The sequence below is a fragment of the Homalodisca vitripennis genome, chromosome 3 (genome assembly GCF_021130785.1).
Source record: "Homalodisca vitripennis isolate AUS2020 chromosome 3, UT_GWSS_2.1, whole genome shotgun sequence".
NCBI lineage: Eukaryota > Metazoa > Arthropoda > Insecta > Hemiptera > Cicadellidae > Homalodisca > Homalodisca vitripennis.
This window is the reverse complement of record NC_060209.1, coordinates 194,029,830-194,053,432: the sequence shown is the minus strand read 5'-3', so window position 1 is coordinate 194,053,432 and position 23,603 is coordinate 194,029,830. Positions and strand designations below refer to the sequence as shown.

At 41.8% G+C, this 23,603-nt stretch overlaps 1 protein-coding gene across 2 annotated transcripts in view; it reads right to left on the bottom strand.

Annotated features, from left to right (window-relative positions):
• Positions 1-23,603, bottom strand: part of LOC124357958 (cyclic AMP response element-binding protein A-like) — a 191,802-nt gene that overhangs the window by 107,410 nt on the left and 60,789 nt on the right. The gene's annotated exons all lie outside the window — the stretch shown is intronic.

Here is a 23,603-nt window from a genome sequence, read left to right as displayed (position 1 = left end):
TTTGCCATTATGTTTTTGGCCAATTAAGAGTTAGCTGTAATTTCGTAGCAGTATAAGAGACAAGCGGTTATTACGAGATGCTACATTTAATTGTCCGTACAACAAAGAGTTGCTGCAAGTGACGATAGCGCTCGGGAGACGCGAGTTGTGATTAGCTTCAGCAATAAAACTGCGCACATGAGATAGAATCTTCGTCCTCATGGGTTCATACTCTAGCATTTCGTTTTTTACATAATAATAATTGCGTTGACTGTCATTCTGCAAATAAAATATTTATCACCGAATACTTAAACTACAATACGTTTCATGGAAGAACGTGTTTCATGGCAGTAGGCGATCAAGTTGTTTGTACACAGGTGCCTGCAAAGAACACGGCTTCAGGTTTCACACACCAATATAGACAGTAACAGAACGTCAGAGGTCAAACAATATCTACCTTTTTGCTTACGGTAGATTTTGGTTGTGGTTCATAGAAGATTTGGCGTGTTGAAACTGTTGAGAACCGCCTGACCTTGAGAGCTCGTCTGAGGTCTGAGATGCAGTACATCTCTTCTAGAGCATCCTAATGTTTAGAGGGATCTCTGGGATTCCCCGCTTCTAGGAATTCTCAGCATCTTGGAAATCACGAACTACTAAACCTACTTGTTTCAAAATCTTCCAGCTTCTTAGAACCTGTTAGCATAGCCTCTGGGAAATTAACCAAGCTTCTGGGAATCCTTATGCTATCGGAACTCCATGTTTTCAAAGAGCTCGCTACTACAGAGTTTCCGATTCCCCCTGCCTCCTAACCTCTGTGAGATAACAATCCCTAGTAGCTGTTGAGTATTCAGTGTGGGTATTGTTGTGGAGAAATGTGGTTATGTAAGTGTAGCAGTCACTGAACAACTGCGACTGTGTCTGCCACGGTTGTTGAGTATTCGGTGAGGGTATGGTTGTGGGGGAAATGTTGTGGTTGTTTAAGTGTAGCAGTCACTGAACAACTGCGACTGTGTCTGCCACGGTTGTTGAGTATTCGGTGAGGGTATGGTTGTGGGGGAAATGTTGTGGTTGAGTAAGTGTAGCAGACACTGGACAACTGCGACTGTGTCTGCCACGGTTGTTGAGTATTCGGTGAGGGTATGGTTGTGGGAGAAATGTTGTGGTTGTGTAAGTGTAGCACTCACTGAACAACTGCGACTGTGTCTGCCACGGTTGTTCAGTATTCGGTGAGGGTATGGTCGTGGGAGAAATGTTGTGGTTGTGTAAGTGTAGCAGTCACTGAACAACTGCGACTGGGTCTGCCACGGTTGTTGAGTATTCGGTGAGGGTATGGTTGTGGGAGAAATGTTGTGGTTGTGTAAGTGTAGCAGTCACTGAACAACTGCGACTGTGTCTGCCACGGTTGTTCAGTATTCGGTGAGGGTATGGTTGTGGGGGAAATGTTGTGGTTGTGTAAGTGTAGCAGTCACTGAACAACTGCGACTGTGTCTGCCAGGGTTGTTGAGTATTCGGTGAGGGTATGGTTGTGGGGGAAATGTTGTGGTTGAGAAAGTGTAGCAATCACTGAACAACTGCGACTGTGTCTGCCACGGTTGTTGATTATTCGGTGAGGGTATGGTTGTGGGGGAAATGTTGTGGTTGAGTAAGTGTAGCAATCACTGAACAACTGCGACTGTGTCTGCCACGGTTGTTGAGTATTCGGTGAGGGTATGGTTGTGGGGGAAATGTTGTGGTTGAGTAAGTGTAGCAATCACTGAACAACTGCGACTGTGTCTGCCACGGTTGTTGAGTATTCGGTGAGGGTATGGTTGTGGGGGAAATGTTGTGGTTGAGTAAGTGTAGCAGACACTGGACAACTGCGACTGTGTCTGCCACGGTTGTTGAGTATTCGGTGAGGGTATGGTTGTGGGGGAAGTGTTGTGGTTGAGTAAGTGTAGCAGACACTGGACAACTACGACTGTGTCTGACACGGTTGTTGAGTTTTCGGTGAGGGTATGGTTGTGGGGGAAATGTTGTGGTTGAGTAAGTGTAGCAGTCACTGAACAACTGCGACTGTGTCTGCCACGGTTGTTCAGTATTCGGTGAGGGTATGGTTGTGGAGGAAATGTTGTGGTTGTGTAAGTGTAGCAGTCACTGAACAACTGCGACTGTGTCTGCCACGGTTGTTGAGTATTCGGTGAGGGTATGGTTGTGGGGGAAATGTTGTGGTTGTGTAAGTGTAGCAGTCACTGAACATCTGCGACTGTGTCTGCCACGGTTGTTGATTATTCGGTGAGGGTATGGTTGTGGGGGAAATGTTGTGGTTGTGTAAGTGTAGCAGTCACTGAACAAATGCGACTGGGTCTGCCACGGTTGTTGAGTATTCGGTGAGGGTATGGTTGTGGGGGAAATGTTGTGATTGTGTAAGTGTAGCAGTCACTGAACAACTGCGACTGTGTCTGCCACGGTTGTTGAATATTCGGTGAGGGTATAGTTGTGGGGGAAATGTTGTGGTTGTGTAAGTGTAGCAGTCACTGAACAACTGCGACTGTGTCTGCCACGGTTGTTGAGTATTCGGTGAGGGTATGGTTGTGGGAGAAATGTTGTGGTTGTGTAAGTGTAGCAATCACTGAACAACTGCGACTGGGTCTGCCACGGTTGTTCAGTATTCGGTGAGGGTATGGTCGTGGGAGAAATGTTGTGGTTGTGTAAGTGTAGCAGTCACTGAACAACTGCGACTGGGTCTGCCACGGTTGTTGAGTATTCGGTGAGGGTATGGTTGTGGGGGAAATGTTGTGGTTGAGTAAGTGTAGCAATCACTGAACAACTGCGACTGTGTCTGCCACGGTTGTTGAGTATTCGGTGAGGGTATGGTTGTGGGGGAAATGTTGTGGTTGTGTAAGTGTAGCAGGCACTGAATAACTGCGACTGTGTCTGCCACGGTTGTTGAGTATTCGGTGAGGGTATGGTTGTGGGGGAAATGTTGTGGTTGTGTAAGTGTAGCAGTCACTGCCACGGTTTGGGTATAAACAGGTTAGAAAGTGCAGCTTTCGCATTCTTGTTATACCTGGCAAGGTCGCCCAAGGTTGTCTAGACTAGAGAGTCGACTGTCACTGGACTCCGCTCAACGTCTACATAAAACGTGCTCTTGGCGGAAACACGGATTTTCTTCACTCTTGTGTATAAATTGACAATACTTTTCGTGTATTCAACGACGTAATTTGACTAAACATTAATCATCCTTCTGTGTTTTAATTCAAACCCTCCTTGAGAAGCCACTCGGTGACAACGCATATGTAATTTCCGTGATAAGGTCGCTACTACCGTGACTCTAGTCTGTCAGCTTAGGAAACATGAAGTTTGGTGTTTATGATGCACGATTGTAATGCAAGAAATGAAACCAGGAGTGTACTTTTTAGACTATTAGAAATGAGTATTAGTATAAACACAACGTCAGTGCTCAATATGACAAAATCCTGATGCGAAGAGATGAGCGGATGCTGACGAGTTTTTTTTTTTATTTTAAAGCGTAGAAAGTACCAAAAGGAATGGGGAAAAAACTTTTTTGAAAACTAAATCTTAGAACAGCCTTCCTATAGTGATGCTATGTTATGCTATTTCCTATAATGATTGAATCATCTTTATAAAGCAGTTTTATTATAATTGTAAACTTTAAGTACATTTTAATTTCTTTAACAAAAAAAAATGTTTTTGTTCATGAATAACAAAATACTATCGATAGAGCCTCGTAATTTGTATCACTTGTTCTTTTCGTACATTTACGTTTTATGTAAGCTTTTATAGTTTTATGCTTTTTATTTTTTCCTTCTAAAAATTACAACGGAAAAAACTGTTAAGATATATATATTTTGTATTAACTCATAAAAGTATTAAAGGTCCAAAGGAAAAATTAACCAAATTTTTTTTTTAGTTTACAAGTAACCTGGTCATATTTGTGTGTATTTTATTAGGGCTAATACAGTGCTTACATCTTAGTTCAACTGAGGAACGAAAAATAAGACAATCATATGTATACAAAATTAGTTACGCCGTTCGCTCGTTGCGCCCATAAAACTGTTTTTGCCGACAATTTCTACACCGTAATAAGTTTTTTATATGGACTCCGCATAAACATTTAATTAATTTTCATATAAGCATAATAATAAACGTGTAGTTACTCATTTAAGCCATAATTTAATTTAGAGAATTGTTGTCTTGTTTAAATCTTTATGATTGTTATGCGGCCGATACATTGCTCTTCTGAGGGTAAGTTCTATCCCAAGATGAAATTAGATAAGTACTTGCTATAAGAAAGATACGAGCCCGAGCAGGAAAGAGTTGGAAGGTACCTCGTGATCGCAACTATTAGATTAAACTTACGGTGAGAAATCTCGGGTAACAAGGGAACGGAGAAAGGTCATGTGAAGTGGGACAGAGACAGAATGAGAGGAAATCTAAATAATGCATCCTTCCGTGGTCGGCGACCGGCAGGAAACTGCAAAGCTGACTGGAATATCTCCGAAGAGATAACAGTCTGTAGGCGTCACAGTGCGATGAATTAACAACTAGCTGGAGCCTTCCTCCTTGTCCACTGGAGTCATTTACTTCCGGTATCTCAGGAGTACCGAAGGTAGAGTTCACTGGAATTACACTCTAGAGTAAAACTGCAAAGCTGACTGGAATATCTTGGAAGAGATCAGTCTGTAAGCGTCACAGTGCGATGAATTAACAACTAGCTGGAGCCTTCCTCCTTGTCTACTGGAGTCATTTACATCCGGTATCTTAGGAGTACCGAAGGTAGAGTTCACTGGAATTAGACTCTAGAGTAAAACTGCAAAGCTGATTGGAATATCTTGGAAGAGATCAGTCTGTAAGCGTCACAGTGCGATGAATTAACAACTAGCTGGAGCCTTCCTCCTTGTCCACTGGAGTCATTTACTTCCGGTATCTCAGGAGTACCGAAGGTAGAGTTCCCTGGAATTAGACTCTAGGGTGAAACTACAAAGCTGACTGGAATATCTTGGAAGAGATCAGCCTGTAGGCGTCACAGTGCGATGAATTAACAACTAGCTGGAGCCTTCCTCCTTTTCTACTGGAGTCATTTACTTCCGGTATCTCAGGAGTACCGAAGGTAGAGTTCCCTGGAATTAGACTCTAGGGTGAAAACTACAAAGCTGACTGGAATATCTTGGAAGAGATCAGTCTGTAGGCGTCACAGTGCGATGAATTAACAACTAGCTGGAGCCTTCCTCCTTGTCCACTGGAGTCATTTACTTCCGGTATCTCAGGAGTACCGAAGGTAGAGTTCTCTGGAATTAGACTCTAGGGTGAAGCTACCAAGCTGACTGGAATATCTTGGAAGAGATCAGTCTGTAAGCGTCACAGTGCGATGAATTAACAACTAGCTGGAGCCTTCCTCCTTTTCTACTGGAGTCATTTACATCAGGTATCTCAGGAGTACCGAAGGTAGAGTTCTCTGGAATTAGACTCTAGGGTGAAACTACAAAGCTGACTGGAATATCTTGGAAGAGATCAGTCTGTAAGCGTCACAGTGCGATGAATTAACAACTAGCTGGAGCCTTCCTCCTTTTCTACTGGAGTCATTTACATCAGGTATCTCAGGAGTACCGAAGGTAGAGTTCTCTGGAATTAGACTCTAGGGTGAAACTACAAAGCTGACTGGAATATCTTGGAAGAGATCAGTCTGTAGGCGTCACAGTGCGATGAATTAACAACTAGCTGGAGCCTTCCTCCTTGTCCACTGGAGTCATTTACTTCCGGTATCTCAGGAGTACCGAAGGTAGAGTTCTCTGGAATTAGACTCTAGGGTGAAACTACCAAGCTGACTGGAATATCTTGGAAGAGATCAGTCTGTAAGCGTCACAGTACGATGAATTAACAACTAGCTGGAGCCTTCCTCCTTGTCCACTGGAGTCATTTACTTCCGGTATCTCAGGAGTACCGAAGGTAGAGTTCTCTGGAATTAGACTCTAGGGTGAAACTACCAAAGCTGACTGGAATATCTTGGAAGAGATCAGTCTGTAAGCGTCACAGTGCGATGAATTAACAACTAGCTGGAGCCTTCCTCCTTTTCTACTGGAGTCATTTACATCCGGTATCTCAGGAGTACCGAAGGTAGAGTTCCCTGGAATTAGACTCTAGAGTAAAACTGAAAAGCTGACTGGAATACCTTGGAAGAGATAACATTCTGTAGGCGTCACAGTGTGATGAATTAGCAACTAGCTGGAGCCTTCCTCCATGTCCTCTGCAGTCATTTACTTCCGGTATCTCAGGATTACCGAAGGTAGAGTTCACTGGAGTTGGAATCTGCGGTAGCTGTGCAAAACACAAGTTGGAACGGGTCTTCAGACTCCAAAAAAAGCCGTGAGTGATTTTGGGTTTGAGAGCCAGAGAGTCGTGCAGAGATGCTTTTAGAGAGCTGAGGTTACTAACTTTGCCCTGTCTTTACATTCTTGAGGCGATCATTTACTCCAGATCAAAGTGCGCTTTGGTTCGAGGCGGGGGTGTTCATCATCATTAGACTAGAGGCAGGGACAACTTTCGAGTCTAACAACACAGAATACATGCTTTCAGAAATTTGCCTTCTCAAGTTGGTGTCAGACAAATCAACAGTCTCTATGAAGGTATTAAACAACAAAATAAAAACAAATTAAATGCTCAGTTGAAAACCATTCTGGTGTCAAAGGCATTTTATCCTGTTGACGAGTTTATGATGAATCGCTGGGACAATCAAGATTGTAGTATTTATATATTATGTAGTAAGATTGAGTATCTTTTCCTGAATATTAACCTAATTAGTTTTCTGTAGGACAATCCATTGAAATATATCCACAAATCAATTGTATTAAACTAACTTAGGCAAGATAAAGATTAAGTATGGGGTCTGAACATTACGTAGCTATGGTGTGAAGGGTTGATTCAATGTGAATGTTGAGTTTAGCTCCAGTTCACCTTCCTCTTACGTGCAGCATCTAAGATCTGATGCTGCCGTAGTAGCGTTGTGTATAGAAGACTCGGTTGTTTCACCATGGTTTGGGATCGCGTCATTTAACATTGTAGTGCACTCGACCTGCATTGTGTACCTGATGAGACAATGAGACTGCCTATTCACCTACATTACACTACATCCTCCTACATAGTCTGGGTGTCCTCGATGTGAAAACGATGCAAAGAGTTCGTTTTGAGCTTCGTCGTTCTTCTTAGCCGACTATTTTTGGATTCCTTCGGACGAACATGACTCCAGATTTCAGGAGTCAAGTCTCCGACAGCTTCAGATTACAGATGTTGCACGTAAGAGGAGGTGAGCTGGAGTAACCAACATTCTCGCTTTTGGGCCTAAGTTATGCAAAAGTGGCCCAATAATGAAAGGATGTGGATTTTGAGTTCACAGTTCTTCTGAAAAATTATTTCAAACATGTTTTTGGGTTTCAGATAATTTACAGTAACTACAACACATCATTCAGTTGGATATAACAGACGAGCAACGTAGAAGTAGTAGAAGAACAAAAATATCAGCACCCGAGAAAATGACAAAGTTACGCTTCTTAAAAACACTCGTCTGGAAAGAGAATGATAAATTTACGACATGACGTCTCCTACGCGACGCTAAGCAATGTATATAAAGAGGCAAACGTGTGGAAGAGGGCGGTGGAGGCGGTGGGGGCGGCATATGGGGGCGGCTCTGACGTCAGGGGTGCAACAGCTGCTCTGGTCTGGCTGTAACAGCTGATTACGTAAATAGAGTCTTTCTTTAGCTGCCCGACACAGGGTAATATCCATTTATACGCTTGATTGCCCATTGAAAACGCATATATTCGTCAACAAATTCTTGCAAATAATATAATTGTAATATGCTTAACAACGTCAATTGAGCAAAATTGTAACTTTATTAGATGATGTTGACCCCATTCCTGATCCTTATTACGTCGTGATCTTGGTAATTCGAGATCGAACCACTCGGATGAAACCAAGAAATCGAGCTACACCCAGCATACGGCATGCATTCTCCTTGTACATGAATGTGTTACAAGGTACAGTGTCTCAGGCACAGATTTGTAAGTAAAGTATACAATAATAGCGATGTGTTCTAACTTATCGTTGACCGATGATGAAAACGACAGCTAAAACAACATTGATTACACATATTGACACTATTAAACCAATTGATTTACGATCCCTTAACTCAGCATTCCTCAATCACTCTGAACTGTGATCTTCATTCTTCATTAATTGAACGTCCTGTAAACTGACATTTATTCTCTTAATATTGACTATTAGAGCTATAAATTAATAACTATACAGTATTAATAATTGCATTCGAAATATTTTTAATTCACTTACACAATAAATTTTTATTGCAAAGAGATAGATGTTTGAGAACAGGGAAATGTGTTCAAATAAGTGCTCTCAAACTTATGTACTAAATCAAGATTTTAATGCAAAGTAAATATAAAATATGAAACTTTCATTTTATGCTTCTTTATTAAAATATCAAAGTTGTTTAACCTGGAAGGAGATTTAATTTATAAACTAACATTAATAATTAATATTAACCGAGCATTCTTAAGACCAGGTTAAAAATTAGGAAAAGGGTAAATTTTTCTTCCAGTAGTAAGGATTTGGATGTGAAGTATTAATTGATAAATATAGCACTAATAAGGAGGTTTACCCACCACCAGCCCCTTCCAAACACACAAACACACACACACACACACACGCACACACACGCGCGCGCGCGCGCGCGTTTTGGATAAACTAATTTCTACGCACCATTATGACCCCAAAAACAACTGATATTAAGAGACAAAATATATGGTCTAAAAATTTGGCAACTTTCAGTGTACAAAATTAATTTTGTAGACTAATCTACAATGTTGTCCACAATACCGTCTTAAGTGTTAACAAAGAAACAAATTCAGAAAGTGAGACCCGAACAATTGTACAGAACACTAATATTGGTATAAACAAACGTACACATTTTGTATAATGTTCGGAGCAGATACCTTTTATGTGACGCATTAATTTTAGCTTTGTATTTATCATCAAGACAATAATTTGTCTAATAATGCGAAGAATGAAGATGACAGTTCAGAACGATTTTGGAACGCTGAGATAAGAGATCGTAAGTCAATTCGTTTAAGTTTTGTTCACAAATTAATCTTACATGTCTAGTCTAGGGCAACGTTTTATTCACAAATTAATCTTACATGTCTACTCTAGGGCAACGTTTTATTCACAAATTAATCTTACATGTCTACTCTAGGGCAACGTTTTATTCACAAATTAATCTTACATGTCTACTCTAGGGCAACGTTTTATTCACAAATTAATCTTACATGTCTACTCTAGGGCAACGTTTTATTCACAAATTAATCTTACATGTCTAGTCTAGGGCAACGTTTTATTCACAAATTAGTCTTACATGTCTACTCTAGGGCAACGTTTGGTTCACAAATTAGTCTTACATTTCTACTCTAGGGCAACGTTTGATTTACAAATTAATCTGACATGTCTACTCAAGGACAACGTTTGATTTACACATTAATCTGACATGTCTACTCCAGGGCAAAGTTTGATTCACAAATTAATCTGACATGTCTACTCCAGGGCAACGTTTGATTCACAAATTAATCTGACATGTCTACTCCAGGGCAACGTTTGATTCACAAATTAATCTGACATGTCTACTCCAGGGCAACGTTTGATTCACAAATTAATCTGACATGTCTACTCCAGGGCAACGTTTGATTCACAAATTAATCTGACATGTCTACTCCAGGGCAAAGTTTGATTCACAAAGTAATCTGACATGTCTACTCCAGGGCAAAGTTTGAATTCACAAATTAATCTGACATGTCCTACTCCAGGGCAACGTTTGATTCACAAATTAATCTGACATGTCTACTATAGGGCAACGTTTGGTTTACAAATTAATCTGACAATGTCTACTCCAGGGCAAAGTTTGATTCACAAATTAATCTGACATGTCCACTCCAGGGCGAGTATCAGTGTCAGTACCGTGACCTTGACGAGTACTGGTGTACAGCCCACAGTGTAACGTCGCGCCAACGGGAACGTACAGTAACTGTACATCAACGTACCGCTACGTGGGATAAATCATTACGTATGTGTACACGGCACGAGGCCGTAAACATCGCGGGTTGTGTCACTGGCGGAATGTTGAGTCCACGACTTATCGAGCGCGTGTCACTTTAAAGTGAGTTCGGAGAAAAGTGAGCTGCAGAGGGCAATAGTGTTTTCCAAATATCCAAAGCACACAGAGAACTGAACCAGCTCAGAGCAAACTAAAATGTTTGATAATGCTCTGTGAGATAGGAAAACAGGAAATCGCATTTTCACTGTGAGGACTGTACCAAGCCTTTCCTACGATTCCCGCAAGAGCAATAACGTGAACAAGGTTTATTGAAAGTATTCATGAATTTGCTCTCTACATCTTCGATGGCGCCTGGTTCTCCTACGTCAGCACACGAGCCGTGACAGACCGAGCGGATGCTACCCACCAATGTTATAATGGTCACGAGCCACCAGACTGCAGATTCCCAGGAAGACGGGACGTCAGGTTGCGGTGAAGGCGAGGAGAACCTGAGAACCTCCGCGAGAGACTCTGGGAACCGAGACGGAGCTGATGAAGAAAGCAGCGTCTGACGTCACGGTGAACTCACTGTTTGCCTCACCACGATCCGAGCTCGGCTCAGTCCGCAGCTATAAACTGTGTATATGTACTGTTCAGCCCTTCAGACCACCTCTTCGTCATGTTCAAGACAGTTACTACTCTATCATTGACGTCACTGTTGCCTCACCACGATCCGAGCTCGGCTCAGTCCGCAGCTATAAACTGTGTATATGTACTGTTCAGTCCTTCAGACCACCTCTTCGTCATGTTCAAGACAGTTACTACTCTAATCATTGACGTCACTGTTGCCTCACCACGATCCGAGCTCGGCTCAGTCCGCAGCTATAAACTGTGTATATGTACTGTTCAGTCCCTTCAGACCACCTCTTCGTCATGTCAAGACAGTTACTACTCTATCATTGACGTCACTGTTGCCTCACCACGATCCGAGCTCGGCTCAGTCCGCAGCTATAAACTGTGTATATGTACTGTTCAGTCCAATAAAACTGCGCACATGAGATAGAATCTTCGTCCTCATGGGTTCATACTCTAGCAATTTCGGTTTTTACATAATAATAATTGCGTTGACTGTCATTCCTGCAAATAAAATATTTATCACCGAATACTTCAACTATAATACGTTTCGTGGAAGAACGTGTTTCATGGCAGTAGGCGATCAAGTCGTTTGTACACAGGTGCCTGCAAAGAACACGGCTTCAGGTTTCACACACCAATATAGACAGTAACAGAACGTCAGAGGTCAAACAATATCTACCCTTTTTGCTTACGGTAGATTTTGGTTGTGGTTCGTAGAAGATTTGGCGTGTTGAAACTGTTGAGAACCGCCTGACCTTGAGAACACGTCTGAGGTCCTGAGATGCAGTACATCTCTTCTAGAGCATCCTAATGTTTAGAGGGATCTCTGGGATTCCCCGCTTCTAGGAATTCTCAGCATCTTGGAAATCACGAACTAACTGAAACCTACTTGCTTCAAAATCATCCAGTTTCTTAGAACCTTTAGCATAGCCTCTGGAACCTAACCAAGCTTCTGGGAATCCTTATGCTATTGGAACTCCATGTTTTCAAAGAGCTCGCTGCTACAGAGTTTCCGATTCTCCCTGCCTCCTAACCCCTGGAGATAGCAATCCCTAGTAGCTGTTGACTATTCAGTGTGGGTATGGTTGTGGAGAAATGTGGTTATGTAAGTGTAGCAGTCACTGAACAACAACGACTGGGTCTGATAGAGTTTGTTGAGTATTCGGTGTGGGTAAGGTTGTGGGGGAAATATTGTGGTTGTGTAAGTGTAGCAGTCACTGAACAACTGCGACTGTGTCTGCCACGGTTGTTGAGTATTCGGTGAGGGTATGGTTGTGGGGAAATGTTGTGGTTGTGTAAGTGTAGCAGTCACTGAACAACTGCGACTGTGTCTGCCACGGTTGTTGAGTATTCGGTGAGGGTATGGTTGTGGGAAATGTTGTGGTTGTGTAAGTGTAGCAGTCACTGCCACGGTTTGGGTATAAACAGGTTAGAAAGTGCAGCTTTTCGCATTCTTGTTATACCTGGCAAGGTCGCCCAAGGTTGTCTAGACTAGAGAGTCGACTGTCACTGGACTCCGCTCAACGTCTACACAAAACGTGCTCTTGCGGAAACCTAGATTTTCTTCACTCTTGTGTATAAATTAACAATAATTTTCGTGTAATCAACGAGATCATTTAAATAAACACTAATCGCCCTTCTGTGTTTTAATTCAAACCCTCCTTGAGAAGCCACACGGTGACAACGCATATGTAATAAGGTCGCTACTACCGTGACTCTAGTCTGTCAGCTTAGGAAACATGAAGTTTTTGGTGTTTATGATGCAACGATTGTAATGCAAGAAATGAAACCAGGATGTACTTTTTAGACTATTAGGAATGAGTATTAGTAGAAAACACAACGTCAGTGCTCAATATGACAAAATCCTGATGCGAAGAGGATGAGCGGATGCTGACGAGTTTTTTTTAAAAAAAAGCGTAGAAAGTACCAAAAGGAAGGGGAAAAAAAGCTTTTTTGAAAACTAAATCCTAGAACATCCTTCCTATAGTGATGCTATGCTATGCTATTTCCTATAATGATTGAATCATCTTTATAAGGCAGTTTTATTGTAATGTAAACTTTAAGTACATTTTAATTCCTTTAAAAAAAAAAATGTTTTTGTTCATGGATAAAAAAAATACTATCGATAGAGCCTCGTAATTTGTATCACTGGTTCTTTTCATACATTTACGTTTTATGCTTTTTTAATTTTTCCTTCTAAAAATTACAACAGAAAAAACTGTTAAGATATATATTTTGTATTAACTCATAAAAGTATTAAAGGTCCAAAGGAAAAATTAAACCAAAATCTCTTTTTTTTAGTTTACAAGTAACCTGGTCATATTTGTGTGTATTTTATTAGGGCTAATACAGTGCTTACATCTTAGTTCAACTGAGGAACGAAAAATAAGACAATCATATGTATACAAAATTAGTTACGCCGTTCGCTCGTTGCGCCCATAAAACTGTTTTTGCCGACAATTTCTACACCGTAATAAGTTTTTTATATGGACTTCCGCATAAACATTTAATTAATTTTTCATATAAGCTTGATAATAAACGTGTAGTTACTCATTTAAGCCATAAATTTAAGTGTGAGAATTGTTGTCTTGTTTAAATCTTTATGATTGTTATGCGGCCGATACATTGCTCTTCTGAGGGGTAAGTTCTATCCCAAGATGAAATTAGATAAGTACTTGCTATAAGAAAGATACGAGCCCGATCAGGAAAGAGTTGGAAGGTACCTCGTGATCGCAACTATTAGATTAAACTTACGGTGAGAAATCTCGGGTAACAAGGGAACGGAGAAAGGTCATGTGAAAGTGGGACAGAGACAGAATGAGAGGAAATCTAAATAATGCATCCTTCCGTGTCCGGCGACCGGCAGGAAACTGCAAAGCTGACTGGAATATCTCCGAAGAGATAACAGTCCTGTAGGCGTCACAGTGCGATGAATTAACAACTAGCTGGAGCCTTCCTCCTTGTCCACTGGAGTCATTTTACATCCGGTATCTCAGGAGTACCGAAGGTAGAGTTCCCTGGAATTAGACTCTAGGGTAAAACTACAAAGCTGACTGGAATATCTTAACAGTCTGTAGGCGTCACAGTGCGATGAATTAACAACTAGCTGGAGCCTTCCTCCTTGTCCACTGGAGTCATTTACATCCGGTATCTCAGGAGTACCGAAGGTAGAGTTCCCTGGAATTAGACTCTAGGGTAAAACTACAAAGCTGACTGGAATATCTTGGAAGAGATCAGTCTGTAGGCGTCACAGTGCGATGAATTAACAACTAGCTGGAGCCTTCCTCCTTGTCTACTGGAGTCATTTACATCAGGTATGTCAGGAGTACCGAAGGTAGAGTTCCCTGGAATTAGACTCTAGGGTAAAAACTACAAAGCTGACTGGAATATCTTGGAAGAGATCAGTCTGTAGCGTCGTCACAGTGCGATGAATTAACAACTAGCTGGAGCCTTCCTCCTTGTCTACTGGAGTCCATTTACATCAGGTATGTCAGGAGTACCGAAAGGTAGAGTTCCCTGGAATTAGACTCTAGGGTAAAACTACAAAGCTGACTGGAATATCTTAAAGAGATCTGTCCTGTAGGCGTCACAGTGCGATGAAATTAACAACTAGCTGGAGCCTTCCTCCTTGTCCACTGGAGTCATTTACATCAGTATGTCAGGAGTACCGAAGGTAGAGTTCCCTGGAATTAGACTCTAGGGTAAAACTACAAAGCTGACTGAAATATCTTGGAAGAGATCAGTCTGTAGCGTCACAGTGCGATGAATTTAACAACTAGCTGGAGCCTTCCTCCTTGTCTACTGGAGTCATTTACATCAGGTATGTCAGGAGTACCGAAAGGTAGAGTTCTCTGGAATAGACTCTAGGGTGAAAACTACAAAGCTGACTGGAAATATCTTTGGAAGAGATCAGTCTGTAAGCGTCACAGTGCGATGAATTAAACAACTAGCTGGAGCCTTCCTCCTTGTCTACTGGAGTCATTTACATCAGGTATTTCAGGAGTACCGAAGGTAAGAGTTTCCCTGGAATTAGACCCTAGAGTAAAACTGCAAAGCTGACTGGAAATACCTTGGAAGAGATAACATTCTGTAGGCATCACAGTGCGATGAATTAGCAACTAGCTGGAGCCTTCCTCCCTTGTCCTCTGCAGTCCATTTACTTCCGGTATCTTCAGGATTGCCAAAGGTAGAGTTCACTGGAGTTGGAATCTGCGGTAGCTGTTGCAAAACACAAGTTGGAACGGGTCTTCAGACTCCAAAAAAAGCCGTGAGTGATTTTGGTTTTTGAGAGCCAGAGAGTCGTGCAGAGATGCTTTTAGAGAGCTGAGTTACTAACTTTGCCCTGTCTCTACATTCTTGAGGCATCATTTACTCCAGATCAAAGTGCGCTTTGGTTCGAGGCGGGGTGTTTCATCCATCATGAGACTAGAGGCAGGGACAACTTTCGAGTCTAACAACACAGAATACATGCTTTCAGAAATTTGCCTTCTCAAGTTGGTGTCAGACAAAATCAACAGTCTCTATGAAGGTATTAAAACAAAAAAATAAAAACAAATTAAATGCTCAGTTGAAAACCATTCTGGTGTCAAAGACATTTTATCCTGTTGACGAGTTTATGATGAATCGCTGGGACAATCAAGATTGTAGTATTTATAAATAATGTAGTAAGATTGAGTATCTTTTCCTGAATATTAACCTAATTAGTTTTTTCTGTAGGACAATCCATTGAAATATATCCACAAATCAATTGTAATTAAAACTAACTTAGGCAAGATAAAGATTAAGTATGGGGTCTGAACATTACTAGCTTATGGTGTGAAGGGTTGATTTAATGAATGTTGAGTTTTAGCTCCAGTTCACCTTCCTCTTACGTGCAGCATCTAAGATCTGATGCTGCCGTAGTAGCATTGTGTATAGAAACTCGGTTGTTTCACCATGGTTTGGGATCGCGTCATTTAACATCGTAGTGCACTCGACCTGCATTGTGTACCTGATGAGACAATGAGACTGCCTATTCACCTACATTACACTACATCCTCCTACATAGTCTGGGTGTCCCTCGATGTGAAAACGATGCAAAGAGTTCGTTTTGAGCTTCGTCGTTCTTCTTAGCCGACTATTTTTTGATTCCTTCGACGAACATGACTCCAGATTTCAGGAGTCAAGTCTCCGACAGCTTCAAGTTACAGATGTTGCACGTAAGAGGTGAGCTTGAAGTAACATTCGCTTTTGGGCCTAAGTTATGCAAAAGTGGCCCAATAATGAAAGGATGTGGATTTTGAGTTCACAGTTTCTGAAAAATTATTTCAAACATGTTTTTTGGGTTTCAGATAATTTACAGTAACTACAACACACCATTCGGTTGGATATAACAGACGAGCAACGTAGAAGTAAGTAGAAGAACAAAAATATCAGCACCCGAGAAAATGACAAAGTTACGCTTCTTAAAAACACTCGTCTGGAAAGAGAATGATAAATTTACGACATGACATCTCCTACGCGACGCTAAGCAATGTATTAAAGAGGCAAACGTGGTGGAAGAGGGCGGTGGAGGCGGTGGGGCGGCATATGGGGGCGGCTCTGACGTCAGGGGTGCAACAGCTGCTCTGGTCTGGCTGTAACAGCTGATTACGTAAATAGAGTCTTTCTTTAGCTGCCCGACACAGGGTAATATCCATTTATACGCTTGATTGCCCATTGAAAACGCATATATTCGTCAACAAATTCTTGCAAATAATATAATTGTAATATGCTTAACAACGTCAATTGAGCAAAATTGTAACTTTATTAGATGATGTTGACACCCATTCCTGATCCTTAATTACGTCGTGATCTTAGTAATTCGAGATCGAACCACTCGGATGAAACCAAGAAATCGAGCTACACCCAGCATACGGCATGCATTCTCCTTGTACATGAATTGTGTTTACAAGGTACAGTGTCTCAGGCACAGATTTGTAAGTAAAGTATACAATAATAGCGATGTGTTCTAACTTATCGTTGACCGATGATGAAAACGACAGCTAAAACAACATTGATTACACATATTGACACTATTAAACCAATTGATTTACGATCCCTTAACTCAGCATTCCTCAATCACTCTGAACTGTGATCTTCATTCTTCATTAATTGAACGTCCTGTAAACTGACATTTATTCTCTAATATTGACTATTAGAGCTATAAATTAATAACTATACAGTATTAATAATTGCATTCGAAATATTTTTAATTCACTACACAATAAATTTTTATTGCAAAGAGATAGATGTTTTGAGAACAGGGAAATGTTGTTCAATAAGTGCTCTCAAACTTATGTACGAAATCAAGATTTTAATGCAAAATAAATATAAAATATGAAACTTTTATTGTATGCTTCTTTATTAAAATATCACAGTTGTTTAACCCTGGAAGGAGATTTAATTTATAAACTAACATTAATAATTAATATTAACCGAGCATTCTTAAGACCAGGTTAAAAATTAGGAAAGGGTAAATTTTTTCTTCCAGTAGTAAGGATTTGGATGTGAAGTATTAATTGATAAATATAGCACTAATAAGGAGGTTTAACCCACCCACCAGCCCCTTCCAAACACACAAACACACACACACACACACACACCCGCACACACACGCGCGCGCGCGCGCGCGCGTTTTGGGATAAACTAATTTCTACGCACCATTATGACCCCAAAAAACAACTGATATTAAGAGACAAAATATATGGTCTAAAAATTTGGCAACTTTCAGTGTACAAAATTAATTTTGTAGACTAATCTACAATGTTGTCTACAATAACGTCTTAAGTGTTAACAAAGAAACAAATTCAGAAAGTGAGACCCGAACAATTGTTTCAGATAAACAAACGTACACATTTTGTATAATGTTCGGAGCAGATACCTTTTATGTGACGCATTAATTTTAGCTTTGTTATTTATCATCAAGACAATAATTTTGTCTAATAATGCGAAGAATGAAGATGACAGTTCAGAACGATTTTGAACGGAAGAGATCGTAAGTCAATTCGTTTAAGTTTTGTTTACAAATTAATCTTACATGTCTAGTCCTAGGGCAACGTTTTATTCACAAATTAATCTTACATGTCTACTCTAAGGCAAACGTTTTATTCACAAATTAAACTTACATGTCTACTCTAGGGGCAACGTTTTATTCACAAATTAATCTTACATGTCTAGTCTAGGGCAACGTTTTATTCACAAATTAATCTTACATGTCTACTCTAGGGCAACGTTTTATTCACAAATTAATCTTACATGTCTAGTCTAGGGCAACGTTTTATTCACAAATTAATCTTACATGTCTACTCTAGGGCAACGTTTGATTCACAAATTAATCTGACATGTCTACTCCAGGGCAACGTTTGATTCACAAATTAATCTGACATGTCTACTCCAGGGCAAAGTTTGATTCACAAATTAGTCTTACATTTCTACTCCAGGGCAACGTTTGATTCACAAATTAATCTGACATGTCTACTCCAGGGCAACGTTTGATTCACAAATTAATCTGACATGTCTACTCCAGGGCAACGTTTGATTCACAAATTAATCTGACATGTCTACTCCAGGGCAAAGTTTGATTCACAAATTAGTCTTACATTTCTACTCCAGGGCAACGTTTGATTCACAAATTAATCTGACATGTCTACTCCAGGGCAAAGTTTGATTCACAAATTAATCTGACATGTCTACTCCAGGGCAACGTTTGATTCACAAATTAATCTGACATGTCTACTCCAGGGCAAAGTTTGATTCACAAATTAGTCTTACATTTCTACTCCAGGGCAACGTTTGATTCACAAATTAATCTGACATGTCTACTCCAGGGCAACGTTTGATTCACAAATTAATCTGACATGTCTACTCCAGGGCAAAGTTTGATTCACAAATTAATCTGACATGTCCACTCCAGGGCGAGTATCAGTGTCAGTACCGTGACCTTGACGAGTACTGGTGTACAGCCCACAGTGTAACGTCGCGCCAACGGGAACGTACAGTAACTGTACATCAACGTACCGCTACGTGGGATAAATCATTACGTATGTGTACACGGCACGAGGCCGTAACATCGCGGGTTGTGTCACTGGCGGAATGTTGAGTCACGACTTATCGAGCGCGTGTCACTTTAAAGTGAGTTCGGAGAAAGTGAGCTGCAGAGGGCAATAGTGTTTCCAAATATCCAAAGCACACAGAGAACTGAACCAGCTCAGTGCAAACTCAAATGTTTGATAATGCTCTATGAGATAGGAAAACAGGAAATCGCATTTTCACTGTGGACTGTACCAATCCTTTCCTACGATTCACGCAAGAGCAATAACGTGAACAAGGTTTATTGAAAGTATTCATGAATTTGCTCTCTACATCTTCGATGACGCCTGGTCTCCTACGTCAGCACACGGAGCCGTGACAGACCGAGCGGATGCTACCCACCAATGTTATAATGGTCACGAACCACCAGACTGCAGATTCCCAGGAAGACGGGACGTCAGGTTGCGGTGAAGGCGAGGAGAACCTGAGAACCTCCGCGAGAGACTCTGGGAACCGAGACGGAGCTGATGAAGAAAGCAGCGTCTGACGTCACGGTGAACTCACTGTTGCCTCACCACGATCCGAGCTCGGCTCAGTCCGCAGCTATAAACTGTGTATATGTACTGTTCAGTCCTTCAGACCACCTCTTCGTCATGTTCAAGACAGTTACTGCTTTATAGTTGACGTCACTGTTGCCTCACCACGATCCGAGCTCGGCTCAGTCCGCAGCTATAAACTGTGTATATGTACTGTTCAGTCCTTCAGACCACCTCTTCGTCATGTTCAAGACAGTTACTACTCTATCATTGACGTCACTGTTGCCTCACCACGATCCGAGCTCGGCTCAGTCCGCAGCTATAAACTGTGTATATGTACTGTTCAGTCCTTCAGACCACCTCTTCGTCATGTTCAAGACAGTTACTACTCTATCATTGACGTCACTGTTGCCTCACCACGATTCGAGCTCGGCTCAGTCCGCAGCTATAAACTGTGTATATGTACTGTTCAGTCCTTCAGACCACCTCTTCGTCATGTTCAAGACAGTTACTACTCTATCATTGACGTCACTGTTGCCTCACCACGATCCGAGCTCGGCTCAGTCCGCAGCTATAAACTGTGTATATGTACTGTTCAGTCCTTCAGACCACCTCTTCGTCATGTTCAAGACAGTTACTACTCTATCATTGACGTCACTGTTACCTCACCACGATTCGAGCTCAGCTCAATCCGCAGCTATAAACTGTGTGTATGAGCTGTTCAGTCCTACAGACCATCTCTTCATCGTGAACAAATCAGTTACTGTCCTATCGTTAACGTCACGGTGTATTTTCTTATTTACGCTGAGCGTAATACGTTGTTATATTGATCTTCCAGTATACAGAGATGCAGATTCATAATAGAATCGATGGCAGTTAAAACGCGATAAAGATTTATTGGTTGCGGATGATCATGGGAAAATTGCATTGTTCTTTAGAATTTAATGGAACAGTACAGAGTCCCTCTGGTTTTATATCGTACACTTTAAGTTAAACACTGCATGTTTAATCATTTGAAGTGATTCTGGAGTGAAAGTCGTAATACAGATTGCCTTTTACATAGAGTATGCAGATTTGTCAAGTATATTTGAGCAGTTTATCTAAAAATACTCGACGAGACATAGCTTGCTGTTTAGATCAAGTAGAAAGCAATGGACAATTACTACTCAATGGCAAAGTACGCTTTCCATAAATTCCGATCAGTAACGTGCTCCAGAAGACTATCTTCCGTTGGAAAGATGGTTGCAAAGTTGAGAACTACACAGGAACGTTGAGTGACCTTGAAGTGGCAAACGACTTTGGAACTGCAGTACCCCCGATTACTGCAGGAACTCTGAGGTCGGAGAAAGATCGTCTAGAAAGGAACGGAGGAGAGAGGTTCGGACCAGTAGTAGGGCGCGGAGGGTCGTCCCTTTCACGACCCACGGCCACTGGACCGGGCGCGGCGGCGACTTTCCTCCGACCTTCAGAGTTGACCCATCAGCGCTCGCCAAGTAATTACAGCATCCAGAGGGTTCAAGTCAGAAGGTCCACTCGACGCGATCTTTACAACTGTTTCAGATCGGTTTACGGCCTGAAGTCGTCTCAATAAAAAGAAGACCAGCGTCAGAAACGGTCTCGCGGAGTGAAGGCCACGACAGGACGGGGAATTGAAATGTCAGAAGAACAGTAAAGTCGTAGCACTGGTCGAGGTGTTCAAGGACTGCGGCGAGGTGGGGTGAACCGTTAACAGCCGAAATACCAGCGGCAGCGGCAGAACCAGTAAGAGTGGCCGGGCGGCCCTGGTATTTACATAAAGAGTTGATCGTTGACATTACCCCCAGTGGCCCCGGTCCCCGCACATCGGCGGCCACTTATTGTGACATTAGCTTATCTCGAGGAAGAAGCCGCTAGACGTTTTAACGACTAGCGATGAGCACTATCGACCGTGTTATAATATTATTGCTCTTGGGAAGGTTCCCCGATTTGTATAACGTGTTTACCGAATTAATACAGATAGGAGATCGCCAGCACAGTGCTCCTGGGGCAGGGCAATGGTCCAAGTATGGTTCATATATTGTTCGATGCAAATCTTATAAACTGTCCAGGAACCTCCATTTAGTTATATGAAGAGTTTATTATTGCATTTCAAAAACACAGTTATTCCAGAAATTGTAATAAATGGCTCAAATAATATATAAAAAATTGAAACACATCATATAAGTATGATCTTAAATTAATTAATTATCCTCTTGATTCTGATTGAGTTTAGTATAGTTAAATGGTTTTTAGTAAGAACTTTCGTAATGTTTTTTAAATTTAAAATAAATACGATATCTAGATAAACAATATGTGCACTTTCACACATTAATATGTATATACTAAATGTGTTGGCCACTAAAACGGTTTTCCACAATGTTAACGCCTACGTTAAAGTTGTAACTTTGGTTTAGTTTCATGTTTCTGATATTTAATTTTACTCTCGTTACTCTACAACCATCCGAACTCTTTTCAATTTCTCGATTTTTTTATATTCACATAAAATCTCGGATTTTCTTTTGTATTTCACCGTTTTAACGTTTAAAAAGTGTTAACTCTAGGAGAAAAACTAAAATTCGCATTTATTACACAATTTAAATCACACAACTCTCATAATTATATCACGAAAAATAAGGGGGCACAAGGGTTAGAGGGTCAACATTTTTCGAACAATGTACGCCAAGGCACCAGAATTCAAACACAAAAACGACGGTTCATAAATTCGGCAAATACACGTCTGCCTAACATAATGTCGGTGTAGCTATAGTAAGAAGAGTTGATTCAATCTGAATTTGAGTTTAACCAGTTAACCTTCCTCTTGCTGCAGCCCAGACATGTACAAGGCATCTGAACTTCAGACCGTCCGCCAAATAAGCCTGGACTCCGGCGTGAAAGCGAGCACAGCACTCTGTATGACGGCATGTCCCGGATGACTACGAGCGAGGCGAGGTAGAGGGAATGTCAAGGCAGTTGCGGGCCTTGGCATTCTGACGGCACGGGCTCTCGCTGCTGCCGCACCGTTATACAGCATGGCTCGGCCTGTCTGTCTGTCTTCCTACTGCTTCCACTGCTGTGTCTGTGGCTTCTGGGTCTCTTCATTGCTATTTACTTATTTAACACAGTAATTGTAATATGTAACAAGGCAGTTGCGGGCCTTGGCATTCTGACGGCACGGGCTCTCGCTGCTGCCGCACCGTTATACAGCATGGCTCGGCCTGTCTGTCTGTCTTCCTACTGCTTCCACTGCTGTGTCTGTGGCTTCTGGGTCTCTTCATTGCTATTTACTTATTTAACACAGTAATTGTAATATGTAACAAGGCAGTTGCGGGCCTTGGCATTCTGACGGCACGGGCTCTCGCTGCTGCCGCACCGTTATACAGCATGGCTCGGCCTGTCTGTCTGTCTTCCTACTGCTTCCACTGCTGTGTCTGTGGCTTCTGGGTCTCTTCATTGCTATTTACTTATTTAACACAGTAATTGTAATATGTAACAAGGCAGTTGCGGGCCTTGGCATTCTGACGGCACGGGCTCTCGCTGCTGCCGCACCGTTATACAGCATGGCTCGGCCTGTCTGTCTGTCTTCCTACTGCTTCCACTGCTGTGTCTGTGGCTTCTGGGTCTCTTCATTGCTATTTACTTATTTAACACAGTAATTGTAATATGTAACAAGGCAGTTGCGGGCCTTGGCATTCTGACGGCACGGGCTCTCGCTGCTGCCGCACCGTTATACAGCATGGCTCGGCCTGTCTGTCTGTCTTCCTACTGCTTCCACTGCTGTGTCTGTGGCTTCTGGGTCTCTTCATTGCTATTTACTTATTTAACACAGTAATTGTAATATGTAACAAGGCAGTTGCGGGCCTTGGCATTCTGACGGCACGGGCTCTGCTGCGTCGCTGTTACACCGTTACACACATGGCTCGGCCTGTCTGTCTGTCTTCCTACTGCTTCCACTGCTGTGTCTGTGGCTTCTGGGTCTCTTCATTGCTATTTACTTATTTAACACAGTAATTGTAATATGTAACAAGGCAGTTGCGGGCCTTGGCATTCTGACGGCACGGGCTCTCGCTGCTGCCGCACCGTTACACAGCATGGCTCGGCCTGTCTGTCTGTCTTCCTACTGCTTCCACTGCTGTGTCTGTGGCTTCTGGGTCTCTTCATTGCTATTTACTTATTTAACACAGTAATTGTAATATGTAACAAGGCAGTTTGCGGGCCTTGGCATTCTGACGGCACGGGCTCTCGCTGCTGCCGCACCGTTACACAGCATGGCTCGGCCTGTCTGTCTGTCTTCC